This window comes from Anopheles funestus, assembly GCF_943734845.2.
Source record: "Anopheles funestus chromosome X unlocalized genomic scaffold, idAnoFuneDA-416_04 X_unloc_28, whole genome shotgun sequence".
NCBI lineage: Eukaryota > Metazoa > Arthropoda > Insecta > Diptera > Culicidae > Anopheles > Anopheles funestus.
The window spans coordinates 139,020-152,802 of NW_026045152.1; positions in this window are offsets into that span (position 1 = coordinate 139,020).

Here is a 13,783-nt window from a genome sequence, read left to right on the forward strand (position 1 = left end):
CATCGGAGCACATGGTCGTGGAAGACTTTTAGCTTGCATTTGTCGAGATCTATCCAAATCACAAAGAAAATCCAAAATCGGTCGGTAAATGACTGAGATATGGGCAAAAATAGGTTGAAACGTGGCACCGGGGTTGAACGGGGTTGAAATAGGCACCTTACTCGGTGGACACAAATCGGTACATAAAACAGGTTTTTCGCGAATAACTTTTGTGCCCTACGTCTGAGCACATGGGTGTAGAATACTTTTTGGTAGAATTTCACGAGATGTAACTAAAACAGAAGAAATTTTGGAAAAATGTTGAAAATTCACCGAGTTACATCGAAGAATAGGTGCAAATGTGAACATTTTGTATGGAAAACAACACTTGGTGCACCAAACTTTGTACCGCGAATAACTTTTTTGCCCGGCATCGGAGCGCATGGTCGTGGAACAACTTTTTGTAGCGCGTCACGAGACGCATCTAATTCTGAAGAAAGATCGAGAAAATGTTGAAAATTGGCCGAGTTATGGCAGGTGAAAGAAAAAGCTTAGGTCGCGAATAACTTTTTTGCCCGACATCGGAGCACATGGTCGTGGAAGACTTTTAGCTTGCATTTGTCGAGATCTATCCAAATCACAAAGAAAATCCAAAATCGGTCGGTAAATGACTGAGATATGGGCAAAAATAGGTTGAAACGTGGCACCGGGGTTGAACGGGGTTGAAATAGGTTGAAATAGAGGTTTTTCGCGAATAACTTTTGTGCCCTACGTCTGAGCACATGGGTGTAGAATACTTTTTGGTAGAATTTCACGAGATGTAACTAAAACAGAAGAAATTTTGGAAAAATGTTGAAAATTCACCGAGTTACATCGAAGAATAGGTGCAAATGTGAACATTTTGTATGGAAAACAACAGTTGGTGCACCAAACTTTGTACCGCGAATAACTTTTTTGCCCGGCATCGGAGCGCATGGTCGTGGAACAACTTTTTGTAGCGCGTCACAAGACGCATCTAATTCTGAAGAAAGATCGAGAAAATGTTGAAAATTGGCCGAGTTATGGCAGGTGAAAGAAAAAGCTTAGGTCGCGAATAACTTTTTTGCCCGACATCGGAGCACATGGTCGTGGAAGACTTTTAGCTTGCATTTGTCGAGATCTATCCAAATCACAAAGAAAATCCAAAATCGGTCGGTAAATGACTGAGATATGGGCAAAAATAGGTTGAAACGTGGCACCGGGGTTGAACGGGGTTGAAATAGGTTGAAATAGAGGTTTTTCGCGAATAACTTTTGTGCCCTACGTCTGAGCACATGGGTGTAGAATACTTTTTGGTAGAATTTCACGAGATGTAACTAAAACAGAAGAAATTTTGGAAAAATGTTGAAAATTCACCGAGTTACATCGAAGAATAGGTGCAAATGTGAACATTTTGTATGGAAAACAACACTTGGTGCACCAAACTTTGTACCGCGAATAACTTTTTTGCCCGGCATCGGAGCGCATGGTCGTGGAACAACTTTTTGTAGCGCGTCACGAGACGCATCTAATTCTGAAGAAAGATCGAGAAAATGTTGAAAATTGGCCGAGTTATGGCAGGTGAAAGAAAAAGCTTAGGTCGCGAATAACTTTTTTGCCCGACATCGGAGCACATGGTCGTGGAAGACTTTTAGCTTGCATTTGTCGAGATCTATCCAAATCACAAAGAAAATCCAAAATCGGTCGGTAAATGACTGAGATATGGGCAAAAATAGGTTGAAACGTGGCACCGGGGTTGAACGGGGTTGAAATAGGTTGAAATAGAGGTTTTTCGCGAATAACTTTTGTGCCCTACGTCTGAGCACATGGGTGTAGAATACTTTTTGGTAGAATTTCACGAGATGTAACTAAAACAGAAGAAATTTTGGAAAAATGTTGAAAATTCACCGAGTTACATCGAAGAATAGGTGCAAATGTGAACATTTTGTATGGAAAACAACAGTTGGTGCACCAAACTTTGTACCGCGAATAACTTTTTTGCCCGGCATCGGAGCGCATGGTCGTGGAACAACTTTTTGTAGCGCGTCACAAGACGCATCTAATTCTGAAGAAAGATCGAGAAAATGTTGAAAATTGGCCGAGTTATGGCAGGTGAAAGAAAAAGCTTAGGTCGCGAATAACTTTTTTGCCCGACATCGGAGCACATGGTCGTGGAAGACTTTTAGCTTGCATTTGTCGAGATCTATCCAAATCACAAAGAAAATCCAAAATCGGTCGGTAAATGACTGAGATATGGGCAAAAATAGGTTGAAACGTGGCACCGGGGTTGAACGGGGTTGAAATAGGTTGAAATAGAGGTTTTTCGCGAATAACTTTTGTGCCCTACGTCTGAGCACATGGGTGTAGAATACTTTTTGGTAGAATTTCACGAGATGTAACTAAAACAGAAGAAATTTTGGAAAAATGTTGAAAATTCACCGAGTTACATCGAAGAATAGGTGCAAATGTGAACATTTTGTATGGAAAACAACAGTTGGTGCACCAAACTTTGTACCGCGAATAACTTTTTTGCCCGGCATCGGAGCGCATGGTCGTGGAACAACTTTTTGTAGCGCGTCACAAGACGCATCTAATTCTGAAGAAAGATCGAGAAAATGTTGAAAATTGGCCGAGTTATGGCAGGTGAAAGAAAAAGCTTAGGTCGCGAATAACTTTTTTGCCCGACATCGGAGCACATGGTCGTGGAAGACTTTTAGCTTGCATTTGTCGAGATCTATCCAAATCACAAAGAAAATCCAAAATCGGTCGGTAAATGACTGAGATATGGGCAAAAATAGGTTGAAACGTGGCACCGGGGTTGAACGGGGTTGAAATAGGTTGAAATAGAGGTTTTTCGCGAATAACTTTTGTGCCCTACGTCTGAGCACATGGGTGTAGAATACTTTTTGGTAGAATTTCACGAGATGTAACTAAAACAGAAGAAATTTTGGAAAAATGTTGAAAATTCACCGAGTTACATCGAAGAATAGGTGCAAATGTGAACATTTTGCATGGAAGACAACACTTGGTGCACCAAACTTTGTACCGCGAATAACTTTTTTGCCCGGCATCGGAGCGCATGGTCGTGGAACAACTTTTTGTAGCGCGTCACGAGACGCATCTAATTCTGAAGAAAGATCGAGAAAATATTGAAAATTGACCGAGTTATGGCAGGTGAAAGAAAAAGTTTAGGTCGCGAATAACTTTTTTGCCCGACATCGGAGCACATGGTCGTGGAAGACTTTTAGCTTGCATTTGTCGAGATCTATCCAAATCACAAAGAAAATCCAAAATCGGTCGGTAAATGACTGAGATATGGGCAAAAATAGGTTGAAACGTGGCACCGGGGTTGAACGGGGTTGAAATAGGTTGAAATAGAGGTTTTTCGCGAATAACTTTTGTGCCCTACGTCTGAGCACATGGGTGTAGAATACTTTTTGGTAGAATTTCACGAGATGTAACTAAAACAGAAGAAATTTTGGAAAAATGTTGAAAATTCACCGAGTTACATCGAAGAATAGGTGCAAATGTGAACATTTTGTATGGAAAACAACAGTTGGTGCACCAAACTTTGTACCGCGAATAACTTTTTTGCCCGGCATCGGAGCGCATGGTCGTGGAACAACTTTTTGTAGCGCGTCACAAGACGCATCTAATTCTGAAGAAAGTCGAGAAAATATTGAAAATTGACCGAGTTATGGCAGGTGAAAGAAAAAGTTTAGGTCGCGAATAACTTTTTTGCCCGACATCGGAGCACATGGTCGTGGAAGACTTTTAGCTTGCATTTGTCGAGATCTATCCAAATCACAAAGAAAATCCAAAATCGGTCGGTAAATGACTGAGATATGGGCAAAAATAGGTTGAAACGTGGCACCGGGGTTGAACGGGGTTGAAATAGGTTGAAATAGAGGTTTTTCGCGAATAACTTTTGTGCCCTACGTCTGAGCACATGGGTGTAGAATACTTTTTGGTAGAATTTCACGAGATGTAACTAAAACAGAAGAAATTTTGGAAAAATGTTGAAAATTCACCGAGTTACATCGAAGAATAGGTGCAAATGTGAACATTTTGCATGGAAGACAACACTTGGTGCACCAAACTTTGTACCGCGAATAACTTTTTTGCCCGGCATCGGAGCGCATGGTTGTGGAACAACTTTTTGTAGCGCGTCACGAGACGCATCTAATTCTGAAGAAAGATCGAGAAAATATTGAAAATTGACCGAGTTATGGCAGGTGAAAGAAAAAGTTTAGGTCGCGAATAACTTTTTTGCCCGACATCGGAGCACATGGTCGTGGAAGACTTTTAGCTTGCATTTGTCGAGATCTATCCAAATCACAAAGAAAATCCAAAATCGGTCGGTAAATGACTGAGATATGGGCAAAAATAGGTTGAAACGTGGCACCGGGGTTGAACGGGGTTGAAATAGGTTGAAATAGAGGTTTTTCGCGAATAACTTTTGTGCCCTACGTCTGAGCACATGGGTGTAGAATACTTTTTGGTAGAATTTCACGAGATGTAACTAAAACAGAAGAAATTTTGGAAAAATGTTGAAAATTCACCGAGTTACATCGAAGAATAGGTGCAAATGTGAACATTTTGCATGGAAGACAACACTTGGTGCACCAAACTTTGTACCGCGAATAACTTTTTTGCCCGGCATCGGAGCGCATGGTCGTGGAACAACTTTTTGTAGCGCGTCACGAGACGCATCTAATTCTGAAGAAAGATCGAGAAAATATTGAAAATTGACCGAGTTATGGCAGGTGAAAGAAAAAGTTTAGGTCGCGAATAACTTTTTTGCCCGACATCGGAGCACATGGTCGTGGAAGACTTTTAGCTTGCATTTGTCGAGATCTATCCAAATCACAAAGAAAATCCAAAATCGGTCGGTAAATGACTGAGATATGGGCAAAAATAGGTTGAAACGTGGCACCGGGGTTGAACGGGGTTGAAATAGGTTGAAATAGAGGTTTTTCGCGAATAACTTTTGTGCCCTACGTCTGAGCACATGGGTGTAGAATACTTTTTGGTAGAATTTCACGAGATGTAACTAAAATAGAAGAAATTTTGGAAAAATGTTGAAAATTCACCGAGTTACATCGAAGAATAGGTGCAAATGTGAACATTTTGTATGGAAAACAACACTTGGTGCACCAAACTTTGTACCGCGAATAACTTTTTTGCCCGGCATCGGAGCGCATGGTCGTGGAACAACTTTTTGTAGCGCGTCACGAGACGCATCTAATTCTGAAGAAAGATCGAGAAAATGTTGAAAATTGGCCGAGTTATGGCAGGTGAAAGAAAAAGCTTAGGTCGCGAATAACTTTTTTGCCCGACATCGGAGCACATGGTCGTGGAAGACTTTTAGCTTGCATTTGTCGAGATCTATCCAAATCACAAAGAAAATCCAAAATCGGTCGGTAAATGACTGAGATATGGGCAAAAATAGGTTGAAACGTGGCACCGGGGTTGAACGGGGTTGAAATAGGTTGAAATAGAGGTTTTTCGCGAATAACTTTTGTGCCCTACGTCTGAGCACATGGGTGTAGAATACTTTTTGGTAGAATTTCACGAGATGTAACTAAAACAGAAGAAATTTTGGAAAAATGTTGAAAATTCACCGAGTTACATCGAAGAATAGGTGCAAATGTGAACATTTTGTATGGAAAACAACACTTGGTGCACCAAACTTTGTACCGCGAATAACTTTTTTGCCCGGCATCGGAGCGCATGGTCGTGGAACAACTTTTTGTAGCGCGTCACGAGACGCATCTAATTCTGAAGAAAGATCGAGAAAATGTTGAAAATTGGCCGAGTTATGGCAGGTGAAAGAAAAAGCTTAGGTCGCGAATAACTTTTTTGCCCGACATCGGAGCACATGGTCGTGGAAGACTTTTAGCTTGCATTTGTCGAGATCTATCCAAATCACAAAGAAAATTCAAAATCGGTCGGTAAATGACTGAGATATGGGCAAAAATAGGTTGAAACGTGGCACCGGGGTTGAACGGGGTTGAAATAGGTTGAAATAGAGGTTTTTCGCGAATAACTTTTGTGCCCTACGTCTGAGCACATGGGTGTAGAATACTTTTTGGTAGAATTTTACGAGATGTAACTAAAACAGAAGAAATTTTGGAAAAATGTTGAAAATTCACCGAGTTACATCGAAGAATAGGTGCAAATGTGAACATTTTGTATGGAAAACAACACTTGGTGCACCAAACTTTGTACCGCGAATAACTTTTTTGCCCGGCATCGGAGCGCATGGTCGTGGAACAACTTTTTGTAGCGCGTCACAAGACGCATCTAATTCTGAAGAAAGATCGAGAAAATGTTGAAAATTGGCCGAGTTATGGCAGGTGAAAGAAAAAGCTTAGGTCGCGAATAACTTTTTTGCCCGACATCGGAGCACATGGTCGTGGAAGACTTTTAGCTTGCATTTGTCGAGATCTATCCAAATCACAAAGAAAATCCAAAATCGGTCGGTAAATGACTGAGATATGGGCAAAAATAGGTTGAAACGTGGCACCGGGGTTGAACGGGGTTGAAATAGGTTGAAATAGAGGTTTTTCGCGAATAACTTTTGTGCCCTACGTCTGAGCACATGGGTGTAGAATACTTTTTGGTAGAATTTCACGAGATGTAACTAAAACAGAAGAAATTTTGGAAAAATGTTGAAAATTCACCGAGTTACATCGAAGAATAGGTGCAAATGTGAACATTTTGTATGGAAAACAACAGTTGGTGCACCAAACTTTGTACCGCGAATAACTTTTTTGCCCGGCATCGGAGCGCATGGTCGTGGAACAACTTTTTGTAGCGCGTCACAAGACGCATCTAATTCTGAAGAAAGATCGAGAAAATGTTGAAAATTGGCCGAGTTATGGCAGGTGAAAGAAAAAGCTTAGGTCGCGAATAACTTTTTTGCCCGACATCGGAGCACATGGTCGTGGAAGACTTTTAGCTTGCATTTGTCGAGATCTATCCAAATCACAAAGAAAATCCAAAATCGGTCGGTAAATGACTGAGATATGGGCAAAAATAGGTTGAAACGTGGCACCGGGGTTGAACGGGGTTGAAATAGGTTGAAATAGAGGTTTTTCGCGAATAACTTTTGTGCCCTACGTCTGAGCACATGGGTGTAGAATACTTTTTGGTAGAATTTCACGAGATGTAACTAAAACAGAAGAAATTTTGGAAAAATGTTGAAAATTCACCGAGTTACATCGAAGAATAGGTGCAAATGTGAACATTTTGTATGGAAAACAACACTTGGTGCACCAAACTTTGTACCGCGAATAACTTTTTTGCCCGGCATCGGAGCGCATGGTCGTGGAACAACTTTTTGTAGCGCGTCACGAGACGCATCTAATTCTGAAGAAAGATCGAGAAAATGTTGAAAATTGGCCGAGTTATGGCAGGTGAAAGAAAAAGCTTAGGTCGCGAATAACTTTTTTGCCCGACATCGGAGCACATGGTCGTGGAAGACTTTTAGCTTGCATTTGTCGAGATCTATCCAAATCACAAAGAAAATCCAAAATCGGTCGGTAAATGACTGAGATATGGGCAAAAATAGGTTGAAACGTGGCACCGGGGTTGAACGGGGTTGAAATAGGTTGAAATAGAGGTTTTTCGCGAATAACTTTTGTGCCCTACGTCTGAGCACATGGGTGTAGAATACTTTTTGGTAGAATTTCACGAGATGTAACTAAAACAGAAGAAATTTTGGAAAAATGTTGAAAATTCACCGAGTTACATCGAAGAATAGGTGCAAATGTGAACATTTTGTATGGAAAACAACAGTTGGTGCACCAAACTTTGTACCGCGAATAACTTTTTTGCCCGGCATCGGAGCGCATGGTCGTGGAACAACTTTTTGTAGCGCGTCACAAGACGCATCTAATTCTGAAGAAAGATCGAGAAAATGTTGAAAATTGGCCGAGTTATGGCAGGTGAAAGAAAAAGCTTAGGTCGCGAATAACTTTTTTGCCCGACATCGGAGCACATGGTCGTGGAAGACTTTTAGCTTGCATTTGTCGAGATCTATCCAAATCACAAAGAAAATCCAAAATCGGTCGGTAAATGACTGAGATATGGGCAAAAATAGGTTGAAACGTGGCACCGGGGTTGAACGGGGTTGAAATAGGCACCTTACTCGGTGGACACAAATCGGTACATAAAACAGGTTTTTCGCGAATAACTTTTGTGCCCTACGTCTGAGCACATGGGTGTAGAATACTTTTTGGTAGAATTTCACGAGATGTAACTAAAACAGAAGAAATTTTGGAAAAATGTTGAAAATTCACCGAGTTACATCGAAGAATAGGTGCAAATGTGAACATTTTGTATGGAAAACAACACTTGGTGCACCAAACTTTGTACCGCGAATAACTTTTTTGCCCGGCATCGGAGCGCATGGTCGTGGAACAACTTTTTGTAGCGCGTCACGAGACGCATCTAATTCTGAAGAAAGATCGAGAAAATATTGAAAATTGACCGAGTTATGGCAGGTGAAAGAAAAAGTTTAGGTCGCGAATAACTTTTTTGCCCGACATCGGAGCACATGGTCGTGGAAGACTTTTAGCTTGCATTTGTCGAGATCTATCCAAATCACAAAGTAAATCCAAAATCGGTCGGTAAATGACTGAGATATGGGCAAAAATAGGTTGAAACGTGGCACCGGGGTTGAACGGGGTTGAAATAGGTTGAAATAGAGGTTTTTCGCGAATAACTTTTGTGCCCTACGTCTGAGCACATGGGTGTAGAATACTTTTTGGTAGAATTTCACGAGATGTAACTAAAACAGAAGAAATTTTGGAAAAATGTTGAAAATTCACCGAGTTACATCGAAGAATAGGTGCAAATGTGAACATTTTGCATGGAAGACAACACTTGGTGCACCAAACTTTGTACCGCGAATAACTTTTTTGCCCGGCATCGGAGCGCATGGTCGTGGAACAACTTTTTGTAGCGCGTCACGAGACGCATCTAATTCTGAAGAAAGATCGAGAAAATATTGAAAATTGACCGAGTTATGGCAGGTGAAAGAAAAAGTTTAGGTCGCGAATAACTTTTTTGCCCGACATCGGAGCACATGGTCGTGGAAGACTTTTAGCTTGCATTTGTCGAGATCTATCCAAATCACAAAGAAAATCCAAAATCGGTCGGTAAATGACTGAGATATGGGCAAAAATAGGTTGAAACGTGGCACCGGGGTTGAACGGGGTTGAAATAGGTTGAAATAGAGGTTTTTCGCGAATAACTTTTGTGCCCTACGTCTGAGCACATGGGTGTAGAATACTTTTTGGTAGAATTTCACGAGATGTAACTAAAACAGAAGAAATTTTGGAAAAATGTTGAAAATTCACCGAGTTACATCGAAGAATAGGTGCAAATGTGAACATTTTGTATGGAAAACAACAGTTGGTGCACCAAACTTTGTACCGCGAATAACTTTTTTGCCCGGCATCGGAGCGCATGGTGGTGGAACAACTTTTTGTAGCGCGTCACAAGACGCATCTAATTCTGAAGAAAGTCGAGAAAATATTGAAAATTGACCGAGTTATGGCAGGTGAAAGAAAAAGTTTAGGTCGCGAATAACTTTTTTGCCCGACATCGGAGCACATGGTCGTGGAAGACTTTTAGCTTGCATTTGTCGAGATCTATCCAAATCACAAAGAAAATCCAAAATCGGTCGGTAAATGACTGAGATATGGGCAAAAATAGGTTGAAACGTGGCACCGGGGTTGAACGGGGTTGAAATAGGTTGAAATAGAGGTTTTTCGCGAATAACTTTTGTGCCCTACGTCTGAGCACATGGGTGTAGAATACTTTTTGGTAGAATTTCACGAGATGTAACTAAAACAGAAGAAATTTTGGAAAAATGTTGAAAATTCACCGAGTTACATCGAAGAATAGGTGCAAATGTGAACATTTTGTATGGAAAACAACAGTTGGTGCACCAAACTTTGTACCGCGAATAACTTTTTTGCCCGGCATCGGAGCGCATGGTCGTGGAACAACTTTTTGTAGCGCGTCACGAGACGCATCTAATTCTGAAGAAAGATCGAGAAAATGTTGAAAATTGGCCGAGTTATGGCAGGTGAAAGAAAAAGCTTAGGTCGCGAATAACTTTTTTGCCCGACATCAGAGCACATGGTCGTGGAAGACTTTTAGCTTGCATTTGTCGAGATCTATCCAAATCACAAAGAAAATCCAAAATCGGTCGGTAAATGACTGAGATATGGGCAAAAATAGGTTGAAACGTGGCACCGGGGTTGAACGGGGTTGAAATAGGCACCTTACTCGGTGGACACAAATCGGTACACAAAACAGGTTTTTCGCGAATAACTTTTGTGCCCTACGTCTGAGCACATGGGTGTAGAATACTTTTTGGTAGAATTTCACGAGATGTAACTAAAACAGAAGAAATTTTGGAAAAATGTTGAAAATTCACCGAGTTACATCGAAGAATAGGTGCAAATGTGAACATTTTGTATGGAAAACAACACTTGGTGCACCAAACTTTGTACCGCGAATAACTTTTTTGCCCGGCATCGGAGCGCATGGTCGTGGAACAACTTTTTGTAGCGCGTCACGAGACGCATCTAATTCTGAAGAAAGATCGAGAAAATGTTGAAAATTGGCCGAGTTATGGCAGGTGAAAGAAAAAGCTTAGGTCGCGAATAACTTTTTTGCCCGACATCGGAGCACATGGTCGTGGAAGACTTTTAGCTTGCATTTGTCGAGATCTATCCAAATCACAAAGAAAATCCAAAATCGGTCGGTAAATGACTGAGATATGGGCAAAAATAGGTTGAAACGTGGCACCGGGGTTGAACGGGGTTGAAATAGGTTGAAATAGAGGTTTTTCGCGAATAACTTTTGTGCCATTCGTCTGAGCACATGGGTGTAGAATACTTTTTGGTAGAATTTCACGAGATGTAACTAAAACAGAAGAAATTTTGGAAAAATGTTGAAAATTCACCGAGTTACATCGAAGAATAGGTGCAAATGTGAACATTTTGTATGGAAAACAACAGTTGGTGCACCAAACTTTGTACCGCGAATAACTTTTTTGCCCGGCATCGGAGCGCATGGTCGTGGAACAACTTTTTGTAGCGCGTCACAAGACGCATCTAATTCTGAAGAAAGATCGAGAAAATGTTGAAAATTGGCCGAGTTATGGCAGGTGAAAGAAAAAGCTTAGGTCGCGAATAACTTTTTTGCCCGACATCGGAGCACATGGTCGTGGAAGACTTTTAGCTTGCATTTGTCGAGATCTATCCAAATCACAAAGAAAATCCAAAATCGGTCGGTAAATGACTGAGATATGGGCAAAAATAGGTTGAAACGTGGCACCGGGGTTGAACGGGGTTGAAATAGGTTGAAATAGAGGTTTTTCGCGAATAACTTTTGTGCCCTACGTCTGAGCACATGGGTGTAGAATACTTTTTGGTAGAATTTCACGAGATGTAACTAAAACAGAAGAAATTTTGGAAAAATGTTGAAAATTCACCGAGTTACATCGAAGAATAGGTGCAAATGTGAACATTTTGTATGGAAAACAACAGTTGGTGCACCAAACTTTGTACCGCGAATAACTTTTTTGCCCGGCATCGGAGCGCATGGTCGTGGAACAACTTTTTGTAGCGCGTCACAAGACGCATCTAATTCTGAAGAAAGATCGAGAAAATGTTGAAAATTGACCGAGTTATGGCAGGTGAAAGAAAAAGTTTAGGTCGCGAATAACTTTTTTGCCCGACATCGGAGCACATGGTCGTGGAAGACTTTTAGCTTGCATTTGTTGAGATCTATCCAAATCACAAAGAAAATCCAAAATCGGTCGGTAAATGACTGAGATATGGGCAAAAATAGGTTGAAACGTGCGCACCTTACTCGGTGGACACAAATCGGTACACAAAACAGGTTTTTCGCGAATAACTTTTGTGCCCTACGTCTGAGCACATGGGTGTAGAATACTTTTTGGTAGAATTTCACGAGATGTAACTAAAACAGAAGAAATTTTGGAAAAATGTTGAAAATTCACCGAGTTACATCGAAGAATAGGTGCAAATGTGAACATTTTGTATGGAAAACAACAGTTGGTGCACCAAACTTTGTACAGCGAATAACTTTTTTGCCCGGCATCGGAGCGCATGGTCGTGGAACAACTTTTTGTAGCGCGTCACGAGACGCATCTAATTCTGAAGAAAGATCGAGAAAATGTTGAAAATTGGCCGAGTTATGGCAGGTGAAAGAAAAAGTTTAGGTCGCGAATAACTTTTTTGCCCGACATCGGAGCACATGGTCGTGGAAGACTTTTAGCTTGCATTTATCGAGATCTATCCAAATCACAAAGAAAATCCAAAATCGGTCGGTAAATGACTGAGATATGGGCAAAAATAGGTTGAAACGTGGCACCGGGGTTGAACGGGGTTGAAATAGGCACCTTACTCGGTGGACACAAATCGGTACATAAAACAGGTTTTTCGCGAATAACTTTTGTGCCCTACGTCTGAGCACATGGGTGTAGAATACTTTTTGGTAGAATTTCACGAGATGTAACTAAAACAGAAGAAATTTTGGAAAAATGTTGAAAATTCACCGAGTTACATCGAAGAATAGGTGCAAATGTGAACATTTTGTATGGAAAACAACAGTTGGTGCACCAAACTTTGTACCGCGAATAACTTTTTTGCCCGGCATCGGAGCGCATGGTCGTGGAACAACTTTTTGTAGCGCGTCACGAGACGCATCTAATTCTGAAGAAAGATCGAGAAAATGTTGAAAATTGGCCGAGTTATGGCAGGTGAAAGAAAAAGCTTAGGTCGCGAATAACTTTTTTGCCCGACATCGGAGCACATGGTCGTGGAAGACTTTTAGCTTGCATTTGTCGAGATCTATCCAAATCACAAAGAAAATCCAAAATCGGTCGGTAAATGACTGAGATATGGGCAAAAATAGGTTGAAACGTGGCACCGGGGTTGAACGGGGTTGAAATAGGCACCTTACTCGGTGGACACAAATCGGTACATAAAACAGGTTTTTCGCGAATAACTTTTGTGCCCTACGTCTGAGCACATGGGTGTAGAATACTTTTTGGTAGAATTTCACGAGATGTAACTAAAACAGAAGAAATTTTGGAAAAATGTTGAAAATTCACCGAGTTACATCGAAGAATAGGTGCAAATGTGAACATTTTGTATGGAAAACAACAGTTGGTGCACCAAACTTTGTACCGCGAATAACTTTTTTGCCCGGCATCGGAGCGCATGGTCGTGGAACAACTTTTTGTAGCGCGTCACGAGACGCATCTAATTCTGAAGAAAGATCGAGAAAATGTTGAAAATTGGCCGAGTTATGGCAGGTGAAAGAAAAAGCTTAGGTCGCGAATAACTTTTTTGCCCGACATCGGAGCACATGGTCGTGGAAGACTTTTAGCTTGCATTTGTCGAGATCTATCCAAATCACAAAGAAAATCCAAAATCGGTCGGTAAATGACTGAGATATGGGCAAAAATAGGTTGAAACGTGGCACCGGGGTTGAACGGGGTTGAAATAGGTTGAAATAGAGGTTTTTCGCGAATAACTTTTGTGCCCTACGTCTGAGCACATGGGTGTAGAATACTTTTTGGTAGAATTTCACGAGATGTAACTAAAACAGAAGAAATTTTGGAAAAATGTTGAAAATTCACCGAGTTACATCGAAGAATAGGTGCAAATGTGAACATTTTGTATGGAAAACAACACTTGGTGCACCAAACTTTGTACCGCGAATAACTTTT